The sequence below is a fragment of the Eptatretus burgeri genome, chromosome 15 (genome assembly GCF_056783735.1).
Source record: "Eptatretus burgeri isolate ZD-2024b chromosome 15, Ebu_testis_v1, whole genome shotgun sequence".
In the NCBI taxonomy this organism is placed as follows: domain Eukaryota; kingdom Metazoa; phylum Chordata; class Myxini; order Myxiniformes; family Myxinidae; genus Eptatretus; species Eptatretus burgeri.
Window position 1 is genome coordinate 17084464 of NC_140975.1, and position 16397 is coordinate 17100860.

The window sequence follows — 16397 nt, forward strand, 5'->3', positions numbered from 1 at the left end:
AGTTGGTCTCCAAAACCATCTGCCTGCTGGGCATCCTCCGTCGTGCAAATTCCTTCATTGGCACACCTAATTTCCTATCCACATAAAAGTCCTTCATGCGCAACTTAGTGGAGTACTGCTTTCCCCTCTGGGCTGGCTCTCCTGCCTCACACTTCGCTCAGCTTGATGCTATGTAAACCAAGGCCTTCAAGATGATTGGAATCTCCCGCGATGAAGATGGGTCTATCACGACGCCATCACAGACAGGTCTGTGGTCCCCTCCACCCCCCCAAGTCTCTGCAGGGCACACATGGTTCACAATCAACCCCTTCTGGCTAAACTACCTAAATCCAGGATCAATGCTCACCTCTGCTCATTCCTTATCCTTTTCTCCCACCCGTGGAACCAACTTCCACATTCTCTTCAATCTCATTCTTCACTCCAGGTATTCAAGACAGTTGTTCACGACCATCTCAGATTGTCCCCAATCCCAAACCATGATCTCTTCTACTGTCTTAAACCCCATCTCAGTCCCTCCTTCTTCCAAATTTCCAGTTTCCCTCCTGAGAGTTTCCTTCTGTATCCATCTTATCCACCTGATGCATCCTCTGCTGCCCTTCATTCTTCCCCACATCCATTGTTTGTCCAAGTCTCCTTCTATCTTGGCCTTCAACTCTGCGATTGGTGTTTCCCCTTTTCTCAACTGTTCATTTTGTCCTGTTGTGTCCTGATCCATTCAGTGTATGAGTACTAGCTCTTCCACAAGCCTTGACGATGTACACACAAAAAAAATGTTCAGCCTTGTGGAGGTATGCACTCTCCTGAGTGCTGTTCTAGTTAATATTGTTGCTTCCTGATGAAAGGAGGTTGAATGAAGTTTCCTCGCAACTGTGCACTCACCTGTGACCTGTCTCACCCGTGTTTGAATGTCGACCCAGCTTTAGACTCTCTCTCTCTCTCTTTTTTTTTTCACACCACCGGATGCAGGGGTCAACCTCGGGGGCGACTCGGATTGTGGTCGGTGATGATAAAGTTGCAATAAACATGCGAATCTCGACTATGTCTCCATCTTGATGCTTCATGATTCAGATGTATAGAAGACACACACACACACACACACACACACACACACACACACACACACACACACACACACACACACACACACACACACACACACACACACACACACACACACACACACACACACACACCTGTGAATCTGAGAGATTTCTTCAACAATTTAAACTTTCATCTCAAACCCTGAAGATTTCATCAACAAAGGTCCATCAATTGATTATATACGCATTGGAGTGGTCGTGGGGGTGCGACCGAATTAAGAAAATTAAATTTGAGAGCAGGGAGGATGGTAGGGGAGAAGTAGAGTGTGGAAAGAGGGGATGGGGGGAAAAGCAAGGGGGAAAAAAAACAAAAGGGAAAGAAGTTTGGGAGGGATTGGAGTAAACTGAGGCAAGGAATGAGGTATGTCTGGAACACACGAGTGTGGGAGGAGGGAGGAGGGAGGAGGATGGGGTGAAAAATTCCATCATGTTTGCTTATACCTATTACTTAGATGGTTCAAAGTGAACCAGACATAGTCTAGACAAACCTTATGTTTACATTACTTGCGCAAACCATGTCAGGAGAAAGAGGAGTTAGTATCCGATCGGGTTGAAAAGTTTGTGCTTCAATAGCAGGTAACCTTGACTTGCAAAACTGCGACTCCGCTACTTGAGCTTGACAAGGCACTCATTCATGACGTGCTGGGTTAAGTTGAAAAGGCGAACTGAGCTGTGAGCTCCTGGCACGACTACCACGTGGAAATGTAACCTTGCAGTGTTCTCTGAAATTATAAGCAAAAGGAATTTGAACAAAGGCAACGGTTTGGTGAAGATGGTCAATGCCAGTGTGACCACTCCTCATTTTCATAAATGCCAAGGTGAGCCAATGAAAAAAGCCAAGAATTCACAAGGTTTCGGAAAAGCGATGATAATAGAAAACCAAGACACCAAGCTGAACAACGAATAGCCAAGATCTTGTGAAAAAAGCCAAGGAGTGGTCACACTGGTCAATGCCTGTGTGGTCGATCTTTCACTTTCAAATTTCAAAGCAGCAATTATAATTCCTTCAACAAAAACAACATGGTATACAAAAGATATTTCACTTGCTGATGGAGGTGAATCCCTAAAAGCCATTACATAGATGGCTAGGAAGGCTCAAAGATACACGTGTGCAGGAAGGGCGCAGGTGCAAGCAAGGACAACATCAATCTGTCGAACCGCCCTGCTCTCGAGTATCAGCTGATTACCACCATCTCTAGCTTATGGCTGCAACGCCTTTACACATACAAGATGATGTACGAAACAACATGGAATTAGATAACAGATATCTAATCTCAGCGAGGGAGTCTCATGAGTGGAGGAGGCCAGTGGGCCGACCACGTGCCTCGTGGTTGCAGCAGGTTGACCATCATCTCAAGGAGATGGGGATGGGCCTGGCATCTGCCTGGGGGATGGCCAGACGGAGGCCCCTGGAGTACCGGCGGAAAGTGGACGCAGCGACGCGCTGTTCTGGCACATGCTCCCATACCTGACCTGACATAAGTAAACCATGGTATAAATAAAAGAGACAAAGTCATGGGCAGACAGTTTAACGAAGTGAGTGAATGGATAAATGGATCAATTACTCTCCTTTATGGGTCCTACTTGTGTGAGGCATGATGTCTGTTAATATTTACGAAAACACAAGCAAGAGTACGTCATACTACTATTAATTTGCAATTGGTCACCGGCTTTGACGTCAGTACAAATTTTCATTGTGGACCCTATTGGCATCAGAAAGCTACATATATCGAACAAACAGTTTTAAATGGAGCACCTCCCCACCATTAGAGCATTTATATTGTATCAGATGTGGCAATAAATAGGAAATCGTGAAATTAAATTAATGTATCAGATCCAGATTCGGATGTTGACCAAAAATTGAATCAAGTTGTCCTTGCGACACACACAACCTGTTCAAGTTTCATCCGAATCCGTCTACAACTTTTTGAGACATCACGCTATAAATCATTTTTAGCCCTTTCCTTTAATGGTGAAGAATAACTTAATAAATTCGAGTAGTCGGATCCGGATCTTCACAAAAATCAAATCACTTCTTCCTTGTCACACACCCAACATGTGCACCAAGTTTCATCCAAATCCGTCCACAACTTTTTGAGATATCTTGCACACAGACAAACAAACAGACAGAAAGGGATGAAAACATAACCTCCTTCACCTCCATGGATTCTCCAGCAAGTGCCCTTCATTCACTTGCTACCTCTCACACATCACAATATGTTACCTTTCACATATCACAATATGTTACCTCTCTCATATAATATGTTACCTCTCACACATCACAATATGTTACCTCTCACACATCACAATATGTTACCTCTCACACATCACAATACGTTACCTTTCACACATCACAATATGTTACCTTTCACATATCACAATATGTTACCTTTCACATATCACAATATGTTACCTCTCACACATCACAATACGTTACCTCTCACACATCACAATACGTTACCTCTCACACATCACAATACGTTACCTCTCACACATCACAATACGTTACCTCTCACACATCACAATATGTTAGCTCTCACACATCACAATATGTTACTTTTCTTACATCATAATATGTTACTTCTCACACATCATAATATGTTACCTCTCACACATAATGTCACCTTTCACACATCACAATATGTTACCTCTCACACATCACAATATGTTACCTCTCACACAACACAATATGTTACCTTTCACACATAATATGTTACTTCTCACACATCATAATATGTTACCTCTCACACATCACAATATGTTACTTTTCATACATCATAATATGTTACTTCTCACACATCATAATATGTTACCTCTCACACATAATATGTCACCTTTCACACATCACAATATGTTACCTCTCACACATCACAATATGTTACCTCTCACACATCACAATATGTTACCTTTCACACATAATATGTTACTTCTCACACATCACAATATGTTACCTCTCACACATCACAATATGTTACCTCTCACACATCACAATATGTTACCTTTCACACATAATATGTTACTTCTCACACATCATAATATGTTACCTCTCACACATCACAATATGTTACCTCACACATCAGAATATATCACCTCTCACACATCACAATATGTAACCTCTCACACATCACAATATGTTACCTTTCACACATAATATGTTACTTCTCACACATCATAATATGTTACCTCTCACACATCACAATATGTTACGTCACACATCAGAATATATCACCTCTCACACATCACAATATGTAACCTCTCACACATCACAATATGTTACCTCTCACACATCACAATGTTGCCTTTCACACATCACAATATGTTACCTCTCACACATCATAATATGTTACCTCACACATCACAATATGTTACCTTTCACACATAATATGTTACTTCTCACACATCATATGTTACCTCTCACACATCACAATATGTTACCTCTCACACATCACAATACGTTATCTTTCACACATCACAATATGTTACCTTTTACATATCACAATATGTCACCTCACACATCACAATATGTTACCTCTCACACATCATAATATGTTACCTCACACATCAGAATATATCACCTCTCACACATCACAATATGTAACCTCTCACACATCACAATATTATGATGTTACCTCTCAAACATTCACATCTTACCCCTTGGCTTTGCTATCAGCTTGATCCCCATTTATTTTCCTCATATCCCTCTTCTTCGTACTCTGTCACCGTCGTGATAGTCCGGCAGCCAAAGGCCAAATTTCCCCCTAACCCCAAAATGCCTGATATAGTTTTTTTCTCTGCTGATTATTTATCATTGCGGTGTGTTTTATGAGATCTCGGGTGGTGTGGACCGGTCACCCTTGAGCAATTTTAAATGTCCAAGATGGCTGCCACGAAGGACCAAAATTCTAAAATTCCCATTATTCCAATGTTTTCTGCCATAGATCAATGATTTTTATGCCAAGATATATGTTTCAGGGTCCAATAATTTCGATAGAAATGGTTTGAGAAGTATTGGATGTACCGTAACTATGGTAACTCGCAATATGGCTACCATGAAGTCGGTAAAAGGTGGTAAAAATGGCAAAACTGCCATAAATTTCAAGAAAATGGTTATGAGACCATTGTTTTTATTTTCTAGGTGTATGCTAATGACCACAATGTATTGGATAAAATAGGTTTCATGAGTTACGATATTCTGTTGCCATGGTAACCATCTGGAATGACCATTCGGATGTTTGAAATAAGTGTTAAAGACATATAACATAAAACCGTACATTTTTGGCCTAAGTTAAATGTTTTCTAACCCTTAGATCATGATGGGATGGATATGATAAATAAACTGTTTGATGTTGCCATGGTGACCACAAAGATGCTACCATAATGGGTACTGTAACGTTTTGATAAACATGTTTTTTCTTCTAATATCACATTGATTACCATTACGTTTCAGATATTCTGATGACAATAGGAGTCTAAGGTTGGAATGACATGATGTGACGTGTACAGAGCATTCTTTCTCTCCCTAAAATTGTCAACATTAATACTTAATTAATATTTTCTTCCTTTGTTTTAATCTAGAGCTAACCCATGGAGCAGGGCTGCATCTTTAAGTTCCGGTATGGCACTGAGTGTGATGAGAAGACATCGCTCTCAGAGACTACTGGTGTGGCACGAATAGAAACGATTATCAATGCGAGCAAAGTTTATGGGGACACCTTGCATGTGGAACTTGAAACACAGCTTGCTGAAAATGAGAACTTGAAGATCTACTACCACAGAAACTGAGTGTCTCGGTATACATCAAAAAGCAACCTCGCCAAGTATAAGAATAATGAGGGTGCCCTCCAGCCAAAAGATTATGACGGTCATCGTCAGTATTTGACTTCAAGCTTCATTGCCTGTCCTGTGGCAAAGCCTGTGAAATAAACAAGGATCCAAAGAATCCTCAAAGATGGAGACCAGCCTTCCTGTATCGTTCAACCCATACTGAGTATGGTGGTAAGCCCTACAAAGAATATTTTCTTGAAAAATGTAATTCTCGTAACGACCACTGGGCAAATGAAGTCCAAAGTCGCATTGAAGGTGCCGTCAGTGACTTGCATGCAGTTGATGCTCGTTATCACAAGGACTGCATGAGCTTGTTCTCACTGGAAGTGACCCTGTGCCAGTGCAGATTAATAGTGGTGTCATCATCAAGCGCCAGGACATGAAAACAACGCAGGAGGAGGCGGATACCATGATTGTTCAACAAGTGGCAGAGGTGAAGGCTAAGGAAGTGCTTGTGGTTGCAGACGACACTGACATCTTTGTTCTTCTGCTTCACTTCTGTTGCCAAGGTGGCATACCAGCTTCAACCTCTGTCTTGATGGTTTCGCCAATTCATGGTCGTACAGTGATTGATATCAATGCCACCGTTGACCAGCATCGTGAAATAATCCCAGACCTGTTAGCAACACATGGACTCACTGGTTGCGATACAGTGGCAACATACTTCGGAATTGGAAAGGCTGTGGCACTCGGAGTCCTGAGAGCTGGCATTCATGCCCAAAGCTATATAGGTGACACAAGTCGCGTTCTGTTGGAGGTCACCTCAGAGGCAACACCATTCATTCTGGCCTGTTATGACCAGACTAAATGTACGTCATTGACAGAGGCACGCCAGAAAATGTGGGTAAGCAAAATGCGCCGGAGTGTGACTGGTGCACCAAAGCTGGCTACCTTGCCTCCAACAAATGAGGCATTCAAGGAAAATGTGGCCCACGCTCACCTTCAGGTGGCAGTCTGGAGGAATGCACTGCAACCAGATCCACCTATAATGCATCCAACATCATTTGGATGGTCATGGGAAAATGGGTCAAAAACACTTTTCCCAACAACTCTTTCCAGTGACATCCCCCAAGCACCAGATGATTTACTGAAACTCGTCAGATGTTCTTGCAGTAGTGAGATCCCATGCAAGACACAAAGATGTGGTTGCAACAGTGCAAACCTTGCCTGCTCAGTGTTCTGTGCATGTCAGGGTGGCCAGGGTTGTTTCAACGAAAGAACAAAGCAGGTTCTACAGGCAGACGACAATGACGAAAATGACTAGATTTCTCTCAACTGAACCCGGGGACGTATACACATCTGTATCCATCTGCAAGTACCCAATGACCCATTGTGTCAGAACATTAATTTTGTGACGCCACTCTAAACTGAAATGCCTGCAAGCCAAATCTTGAACCTGCGCAGATAATGAGGGCTAAGATACATGTAGATACATCTTGACTCGTCCGACAGCTGAAGATAGATTGTTTTCTAACATGAACATTCGTGTGTGCTCACGTAGTTTCTTTAATGGTAGTTCTCACCTACATGTAATCACTGGTATTCTCGATGCAATTCCATTTTTGATATTCTTTGCAATCTCTGTGGTCAATGTGATAGCATTTCCTGTGGTCATCTTGTATGGCCCTAAATGATAATATCCAGGAACAAATCATGCTGCTCTTTGTTGTTCATCTTCGTTGTTTAGTTTCGGCCATCAAAGCGGTCGTTTTGGAAGCTATTGTTGCGGTTTTCGCGCCCGCCGGCGTGCGGACGGCCACGTAACTCGAATCGCGGCACGTCGCCCACCGGACGGACAATCCAGTCGTGACCCTCTCGGACTAACGCCGGGAACCAGTCACGGGTGGACCTTTCGGTCTCACCGCGATCGAGCCAATCAGCCCCCGCGTGGGATAGGGTTGCTCGCCAAATTCGACCTACCTAAGTACCCACGCGGAGGGTAGACCGGGCGATCGCACCTCGCTGCAGGTCGACTTCGGACACGGGCCACTTAAGCGACCCGTTCCGTACTATCAGAATAACCGAGCGGTGTTATCGTCGACCTCGACGGTTCGATTAATTATCGGGCGTACTCAGCCCACTACCAACCCTTTACGTGAAGCAAGATGAGGGTTCAATGGGGGAAAAAGACGAAGCGAAGCGGGAGAACAGTTCAACAATAAAGCACATTTATTCGCGACGAACGGAAAGCACACAAATACAATTCCACCAAATGCACACAAAAAAAGAAAACACAATTCCATTTACACAAAAAGCAAACATAAAAGTGAAAACACAGTGCAGAGCTAATACCGACTACCGAGCACACGGCAACACTTATACAATTCTACTTCACAGACGGCGCCGACAACACATACCCAAAACCAAGGAAAAGAAATCCCCCAAGAATGAGGTAGGCCTGAGGCCGAGACCGGGTCGGGCCTACCCGTCTGGTGATGAGACGCGGAGCGGCGATGGCCCCGCAACCCGCGGGCCTCGTGGACAGTGCCTGGCTGGGGGTGGGAACGGGGCCCCCTTGGTCGCACTATCTCAGCGCGGGGGGGAAACAGGAGGGGGTTGCTGATGCTCGGGGTATAGAGGATCTTTATTATGTGCGACGAGCGTCTCCACCTCGGCCAGGTCGCGCTGTCGGCCTCCCTCGGGTGCAGCTTCCTGCACGACGCGAGCACCCCCTCGTCCGACTCTCTTCAGCTTCTCCAGCCACTGCAGGCTTCGGGCTCCAGACTTCTTTCGTTCTCGTTTGCGACTCCTTCTCATTCTCGTCCTGCTGACTCCTTCTTGCTGACTCTCGTTTGCGACTCTCCCTCGTTCTGACTGACGAACACCGTCCTTTTATCCCCCCGTAACTTCGCCTTTGACCCCCTCCCTTTGACCTTTCACCTCGCTCCCCATTGGCCCGAGAAAAAGTGGGCGTGAAGGCCCTTTGATCCACAAATTTGCATATATCGATCGCCCTGGGGGCGGGGCCAAATCGCCCCTCGCTCACCGATTGGACGGCAAAAAGTGGGCGTGTGTCGTTTTTGATCCGTTTTTGAAGCACAAAATCCGTGATTTTGTACACGCTGTTCAACGTGCGCCCTACACGAGTCCAGCATCGGTGCCCATGAGTGGCGCGAGATGACGGTGATGCGATGGTGGCGAGTTGTGACGGTAAAGGTCATGGCGGTTGTGGTGAAGCGGCGTTGTGGTTGGTGGTTGTTGTTGTGGTTGTGATGGTGGCGATTGGTCCAAAATAAAGATAGTAAAAGAAAAACGGCTATCCTGAAGAGTCGCAGCTCGCATAAATGACATGTATTCCCACTAGACAACGGGTTTGGGCCTAACTACACATGCACTTACCGAGATACCTCACCTAAGGGACCTGAATGGTGGTTTGCGAATCTGGTAACCACAACACTACCCCCTTCCCTTTTTACAGACTCGTCCCGAGTCGTCAAATTTTCGTGTGCCATCGTGTAGTTTTCCCCTAGTACACTTTACCTACGGATCCCTGAGTGCGACATTCATGGTATTCGTGTCCCCAAAATAAATAACCTGAGGGCTGCGTAACTATCTAAACAAACTCACTCACACGGACGACTTAAATAAAATTGCCGGCGCTAAGACATACATGCCGGGGGCGCACTCATATTTACAGTACATCTTAACCTTAACTTACAAATTTTACACTAAACCATGGCCCAGGATCATCGAACTCTGCAAAAAGAAAGCAGTTAGCAGGGAGCCAGGCTGCCCACATGCAGTCTCTGACTCAAACAATGCAGGTGACAGGGAACGTGGCTGGCTGCTCACACGCAGTCCAAGGCCTTCCCTTTTGAACTGAACTCAGTGAACCACAACGGTGCTTGGGCTGCACAAACGCAGTCTCCGTGCCAGCTCAAGTGGCACACGCAATGAGCACAACGAATGGATGCATGAACGGTTTGAACTGAATGCAGTGAACCACAACGGTGCATGGGCTGCACAACGCAGTCTCCGTGCCAGCTCAAGTGGCACACGCAATGAGCACAACGAATGGATGCATGAACACAAACACGGTGCACGGGCCGCCACTGCAGGCCCGTGTTGTAGCTGCCAACAGGGCAGTTCCCGCAGCTTGCAAACTGTTGCCTTGCGGATCCTGGCGCACATGGAAATGAACAGGGGGGGGGCAAAGCAAAAATTGAACGGGGCTGGTGAACATGGGCAGTGGGCATGGCATGGCAAAGGTGAGCAGGCAAACACAGCCCGCAGAAGAAGGCCGCTGCAGGCAAACACAGCCGGCAGATGAACTGGCCGGCACAGGCCTCGAAGAAAAACAGCCAGCAGATGAACTGGCCGGCACAGGCCTCGAAGAAAAACAGCCAGCAGATGAACTGGCCGGCACAGGCCTTGTAGCACACAGCTGCCGATGAAGTTGGGCGGCCTCCGCCTTGAAGCAAAACACGGCCAGCCGATGAAGTTGGCCAGCTCTTGCCGTTCAGTGGAGGTTGGTGGAGGGAGTGCGGTGGTGCTGGCCACTTGGAGGGCGGGCTCGGACCTACCTACCTGTCTCCCTCCCACCTATCGCCTTTGCCTGTCACTGTACATACCCACTCCCTTAATTTGTCAAACCCCAATTTAGCCCCAACTTATTTTTTTTTTATTTTTTACTTCCCCACTATAAATCGTCCCCTAACCCCCTTTATCGTCTTTGTTCGGCTAACCTATCCTGTCACCTAGCCTACTCCCAACCCCTACGTTCCCTTCCCGGAGGGGAATAAGGGAGAGCTAACGTCCTGTGTCGAGGCCCAACTCAAGCCTCAGAATGGCCTCCCCAGAGTTCGGCGATCTAACCCAAAGTGGGTCCAGCAGCCCACAACGAGAGCGAGGGGATGGATGGTGCGGAGGGGTACATCTCCTAATCTACCCTAACCATTTAACTGTTAAACTACCCCGGGGCTTTCAACAAGCGCCTCTCGCTTAAACTATTGGTTCTAACAACCCAGATTCCCGTCGCCTGTGTTGGTGTCCTCACAATTTCGGGCCTCGCCCCCCAATTTTCTCTCCGTGCCCTCACACGGTCTCCTGGCTGGGACACGTGGCTCCCTTTGGCAGGCACGACCCTCTGCCGATTCTCCCGCTATGGCACCCCGGGCACTACACTGCCTCCGAGCCTACCAGCTCCCTAACACCGGGGAGTGCCCCCCATGGCACCTCCCCTGAAACGCACACGTGGCAGGCCGGCCTCCCGGGCCCCTTTCCGAGGGTCACCCGTGCCCACAACACTGCCCACGCGGCTAATGGCGCCCCAGGCCCCCGCACCAAGCAGGCGCACCCGTGCCCACTACTCTATCCCGGCCCCCCATGGACCCATGGCCTACCGCGGCCGACTAGCCTGGTGCCCGGGGTACCCACTCAGCGATACTCACCTTTCGCAGCCACGCTCCCAAGCCCGTCAACAGGGCTCCTGCACCCCTCCAAATGGGTTTCGAGCCTACTTTCCCACCAACAACAAAACGACCTCCATTTTTGTTAATTTGACTAACCCCCTAACTCACTTTACTCTGACCCCGGGGAGCCTTGGGCGGGAGTGACTGCTCCCCCAATCACTCATCGCACCATGCATTCCCCATTCACTCCACTCACACAGACCCGCTGGCCTCACTCACTCAACAAGTACTCACCTCACAACTCACCAACTCTTCAACACACACACCACTGAACTCTGCCATCCTTCTAACTACCTCCCTAACTAACTCGTGCTCCCACGTCGTCCCTTAAACTATAGCACGTTCCTTTTAACACTACGTAGCTAAACTACGTCCCCTCTACACATCCACAAGTCTGTCCATGTCCTCAAATAAATCATTTTATTTCCCAACCTAAAGCTCACTAAATCCCTCTACCTAATCCATTCCACGGACTCCATGAGGACTTACCCCTGCCCCATGAAGTCGGTCTAGCTAAGCTAACCCTTCCCCCTAACTAGTTTTCCATCCTGTGCCCAGGCCAAGGGGGTCTTCCACCCCTTGCCCAGGAATCCTGTACACCCGAAAGTGAGGCTTGCTTTTTCTTTTTTTTTTCATTCGCAGCACCTGCGCAGCAACTCAGAGCTCGCGCACTTTGCACCTGCCCGTGACGTCATGCAGCTGCACGTGTTCCTCGTCCCTCCTTGGACGGGACCATCGGCAGAGATACCCCTCCTGCCGGATTCCAACCTCACGTGCAGCCATGACGTCACCGTGCGCATAAAAAAAAAAAACAAGCCCCACGTCTCGAGGGGTTCCCCACGCGAACACATGTGCTTTGCCCGTTGGAGCTTAACACACACGATCGCGTGGAGAACCCGTCCGGTCCAAATCCATTTACCTGCCTAAACTTTGTCCGTCCGCGGGATCGGCAAATCCACCGCGTGCGTTTCCGGACCGGGACTTCACTCTCGCAAGCGAGCACGTGGTGGTCTCGTGCGTTGCACAGCACGGACCTCGTGCTCACTGCTGGGCGAACCCGGCACGGTGCTCGAAACAACCACAGCCGCTACTCGGCTTTCTTTCCTCTGTCGCCTTCGTCGTCGCCATTCAACCCACGCACACCTGCGTGTTACGACGCACACAGTCCACTCCATCACATTCACACCGGGAGACGCGGCTGCGTGCTCCCGCATGCCAACCGACATCTCCCTCACATACCGCTCTCTCACACACACGGTCTCCCTGGCACACAGCGACCTTGCACACGGCCGTTCACTCACGTGTGCCTCACTACTCACACAAACCATACTACTCACACACGCGGGGGCACTCACCCGCGGTTCCTCATCCACACACCGTGCCTCACCCACACACGCGAGGGCACTCACCCGCGGTGCCTCACTCATACACCGTGCCTCACTCACACACGCGGGGGCACTCATCCGCGGTTCTTCACTCACACTGGCCGTTCCATCCACACATACGGCCTCACTCACACACGGTGCCTCACCCACACACGCGGGGGCACTAACCCGCGGTGCCTCACTCACACTCCGTGCCTCATCCACACACGGCGTGCTGGGAAGCACGTACTCCGGCACCATCGCCACCACACCACTCACACACGGGGTCGCTTCCACACACGGGGACGCACTCACACCTTGCACCACACACACAGGGACAACCACACTGGGGATTTGTGTCCCCACAAGGGTCTCCGGGGCCTCTACACCCCCCAAGCTCTCCGTGCACCCGTCCACAGCACCCGTCCCCTCAACCTCGCAAAGCACGACCGAACTCACCTGGTCGTGACTCGCCTCAAGGGGGCATACTCCCTCCCCTCGTTCCTGGAGGAGGCCATCCAGGTGCTCGCACCGGGTCCCTGCACGCTCCGCGAGCTCACCCCCATTATCCTCCACTACCTCCGTGTGTGTGTGCGCGTCACTTACCCCGTCTTCCTCGTGTAGTCTTTCCTCTATTTTTTCTATCTCCCGTGTCTCTGCCAACTCTTCACCCTTTACCTCCCTTGTCTCAACTATTATTTCCTTTGTCACGGCCTTCATGCCCGCCTGCAGGCATCGGCCCATGTTCTGCGTTTCACCCCGCAGCTTTTTCGTTTCTTCCTTCATTTGCTTGTTAATGCCTTTCATTTCGTTTATAAATTCAGTTGTGTTTGCATCCATCTTCGTTTTTACTTCGTCCATTTGCTTGTTCATGTTCGCAATCATCTTCGCTGTCGTTTCCGCATACATTTTTGCCAGCATGGTGTATAGCTGGGTCATGTCGGGTGCGCTTGGGTGAGCCGTTTCGGCAGGGGTCGGGGAAGGGTTTTGGTGGAGAGGGGGGGGGGGAGGTGTCATACACCGCGGCCGCTGCCGCACCCACCTCAGGTTCTGGGTTCAGTTGAGCGAGTCCGTGTTCCTGCACAATCAACATTTCCTGCTCGGGGATTCCATCCTGGACCATGGATTCTACATTACTACACATATACATTTCTAATACCCCCGGCTCCCGCTCGCCTTGAGACGCCATCTTGCTTCTCGTGAAGGGTTAATTTCGCTCGCTCGTAATTTGGAGGGAATCGGGGGTCGCTTCTCTCACCCCTGGACCGATTCCCGTGAATTTAGCCGGAGACAGGAGAGCCCGTTTTCCTGTTCTCCGGTACCAGTGCCGCGAGGAGGGCGATGAGTTTATATCCCACTCCTGACACCAGTGTTGCGGTTTTCGCGCCCGCCGGCGTGCGGACGGCCACGTAACTCGAATCGCGGCACGTCGCCCACCGGACGGACAATCCAGTCGTGACCCTCTCGGACTAACGCCGGGAACCAGTCACGGGTGGACCTTTCGGTCTCACCGCGATCGAGCCAATCAGCCCCCGCGTGGGATAGGGTTGCTCGCCAAATTCGACCTACCTAAGTACCCACGCGGAGGGTAGACCGGGCGATCGCACCTCGCCGCAGGTCGACTTCGGACACGGGCCACTTAAGCGACCCGTTCCGTACTATCAGAATAACCGAGCGGTGTTATCGTCGACCTCGACGGTTCGATTAATTATCGGGCGTACTCAGCCCACTACCAACCCTTTACGTGAAGCAAGATGAGGGTTCAATGGGGGAAAAAGACGAAGCGAAGCGGGAGAACAGTTCAACAATAAAGCACATTTATTCGCGACGAACGGAAAGCACACAAATACAATTCCACCAAATGCACACAAAAAAAAGAAAACACAATTCCATTTACACAAAAAGCAAACATAAAAGTGAAAACACAGTGCAGAGCTAATACCGACTACCGAGCACACGGCAACACTTATACAATTCTACTTCACAGACGGCGCCGACAACACATACCCAAAACCAAGGAAAAGAAATCCCCCAAGAATGAGGTAGGCCTGAGGCCGAGACCGGGTCGGGCCTACCCGTCTGGTGATGAGACGCGGAGCGGCGATGGCCCCGCAACCCGCGGGCCTCGTGGACAGTGCCTGGCTGGGGGTGGGAACGGGGCCCCCTTGGTCGCACTATCTCAGCGCGGGGGGGGAAACAGGAGGGGGTTGCTGATGCTCGGGGTATAGAGGATCTTTATTATGTGCGACGAGCGTCTCCACCTCGGCCAGGTCGCGCTGTCGGCCTCCCTCGGGTGCAGCTTCCTGCACGACGCGAGCACCCCCTCGTCCGACTCTCTTCAGCTTCTCCAGCCACTGCAGGCTTCGGGCTCCAGACTTCTTTCGTTCTCGTTTGCGACTCCTTCTCGTTCTCGTTCTCGTTCTCGTTCTCGTTCTCGTTCTCGTCCTGCTGACTCCTTCTTGCTGACTCTCGTTTGCGACTCTCCCTCGTTCTGACTGACGAACACCGTCCTTTTATCCCCCCGTAACTTTGCCTTTGACCCCCTCCCTTTGACCTTTCACCTCGCTCCCCATTGGCCCGAGAAAAAGTGGGCGTGAAGGCCCTTTGATCCACAAATTTGCATATATCGATCGCCCTGGGGGCGGGCCAAATCGCCCCTCGCTCACCGATTGGACGGCAAAAAGTGGGCGTGTGTCGTTTTTGATCCGTTTTGAAGCACAAAATCCGTGATTTTGTACACGCTGTTCAACGTGCGCCCTACACGAGTCCAGCATCGGTGCCCATGAGTGGCGCGAGATGACGGTGATGCGATGGTGGCGAGTTGTGACGGTAAAGGTCATGGCGGTTGTGGTGAAGCGGCGTTGTGGTTGGTGGTTGTTGTTGTGGTTGTGATGGTGGCGATTGGTCCAAAATAAAGATAGTAAAAGAAAAACGGCTATCCTGAAGAGTCGCAGCTCGCATAAATGACATGTATTCCCACTAGACAACGGGTTTGGGCCTAACTACACATGCACTTACCGAGATACCTCACCTAAGGGACCTGAATGGTGGTTTGCGAATCTGGTAACCACAACACTATTTAAGGTGGTTACCATGGCAACAGAGAATCTTAAACTCATTCATCCTTTTTATCGAATTTATTGTAGTCAATGTTATATAGCTCGGAAATACAAAGAATGTTCTATTCATATTGTCTTGGTAGGTTTACAAGTAAGGGAAATCTGATAGGGATTGTGAATATGACATCTCCAATTCGTGGAGCTGTAATTATAAAGTTGTAATTGTGTTCATAACAGTTTTAGCAAGTGTTTGTGTTAGTTTATTGAAAGAATCAAGCGGAGGCCTCGTGTTAAGTTTAGCGTAAAGTCAGTTGGGGCCTTGGGAGTTTGGGGATAAAAAAGGTGATAAATAGAGACCGAAGGAGAAAGGAAGTGGAGTTCATAAAATGTGATCATTGCTCAATGTGGGCCACGTCAACAATCGGGGAAGCAGAGCCTTGGGAGTATTGGGATAAAAAAGGTGATAAATAGAGACCGAAGGAGAAAGGAAGTGGAGTTCATAAAATGTGATCGTTGCTCAATGTGGGCCACGTCAACAATCGGGGAAGCAGAGCCTTGGGAGTATGGAGATAAAAAGGTGATAAATAGAGACCGAAGGAGAAAGGAAGTGGAGTTCATAAAATGTGATCGTTGCTTAAT

At 48.8% G+C, this 16397-nt stretch overlaps 1 pseudogene; it reads left to right on the forward strand.

Annotated features, from left to right (window-relative positions):
- The first annotated feature begins 6213 nt into the window (after positions 1-6213).
- On the forward strand, positions 6214-7405 carry LOC147011640 (uncharacterized; annotated as a pseudogene).
- The last annotated feature ends 8992 nt before the right edge of the window (positions 7406-16397 follow it).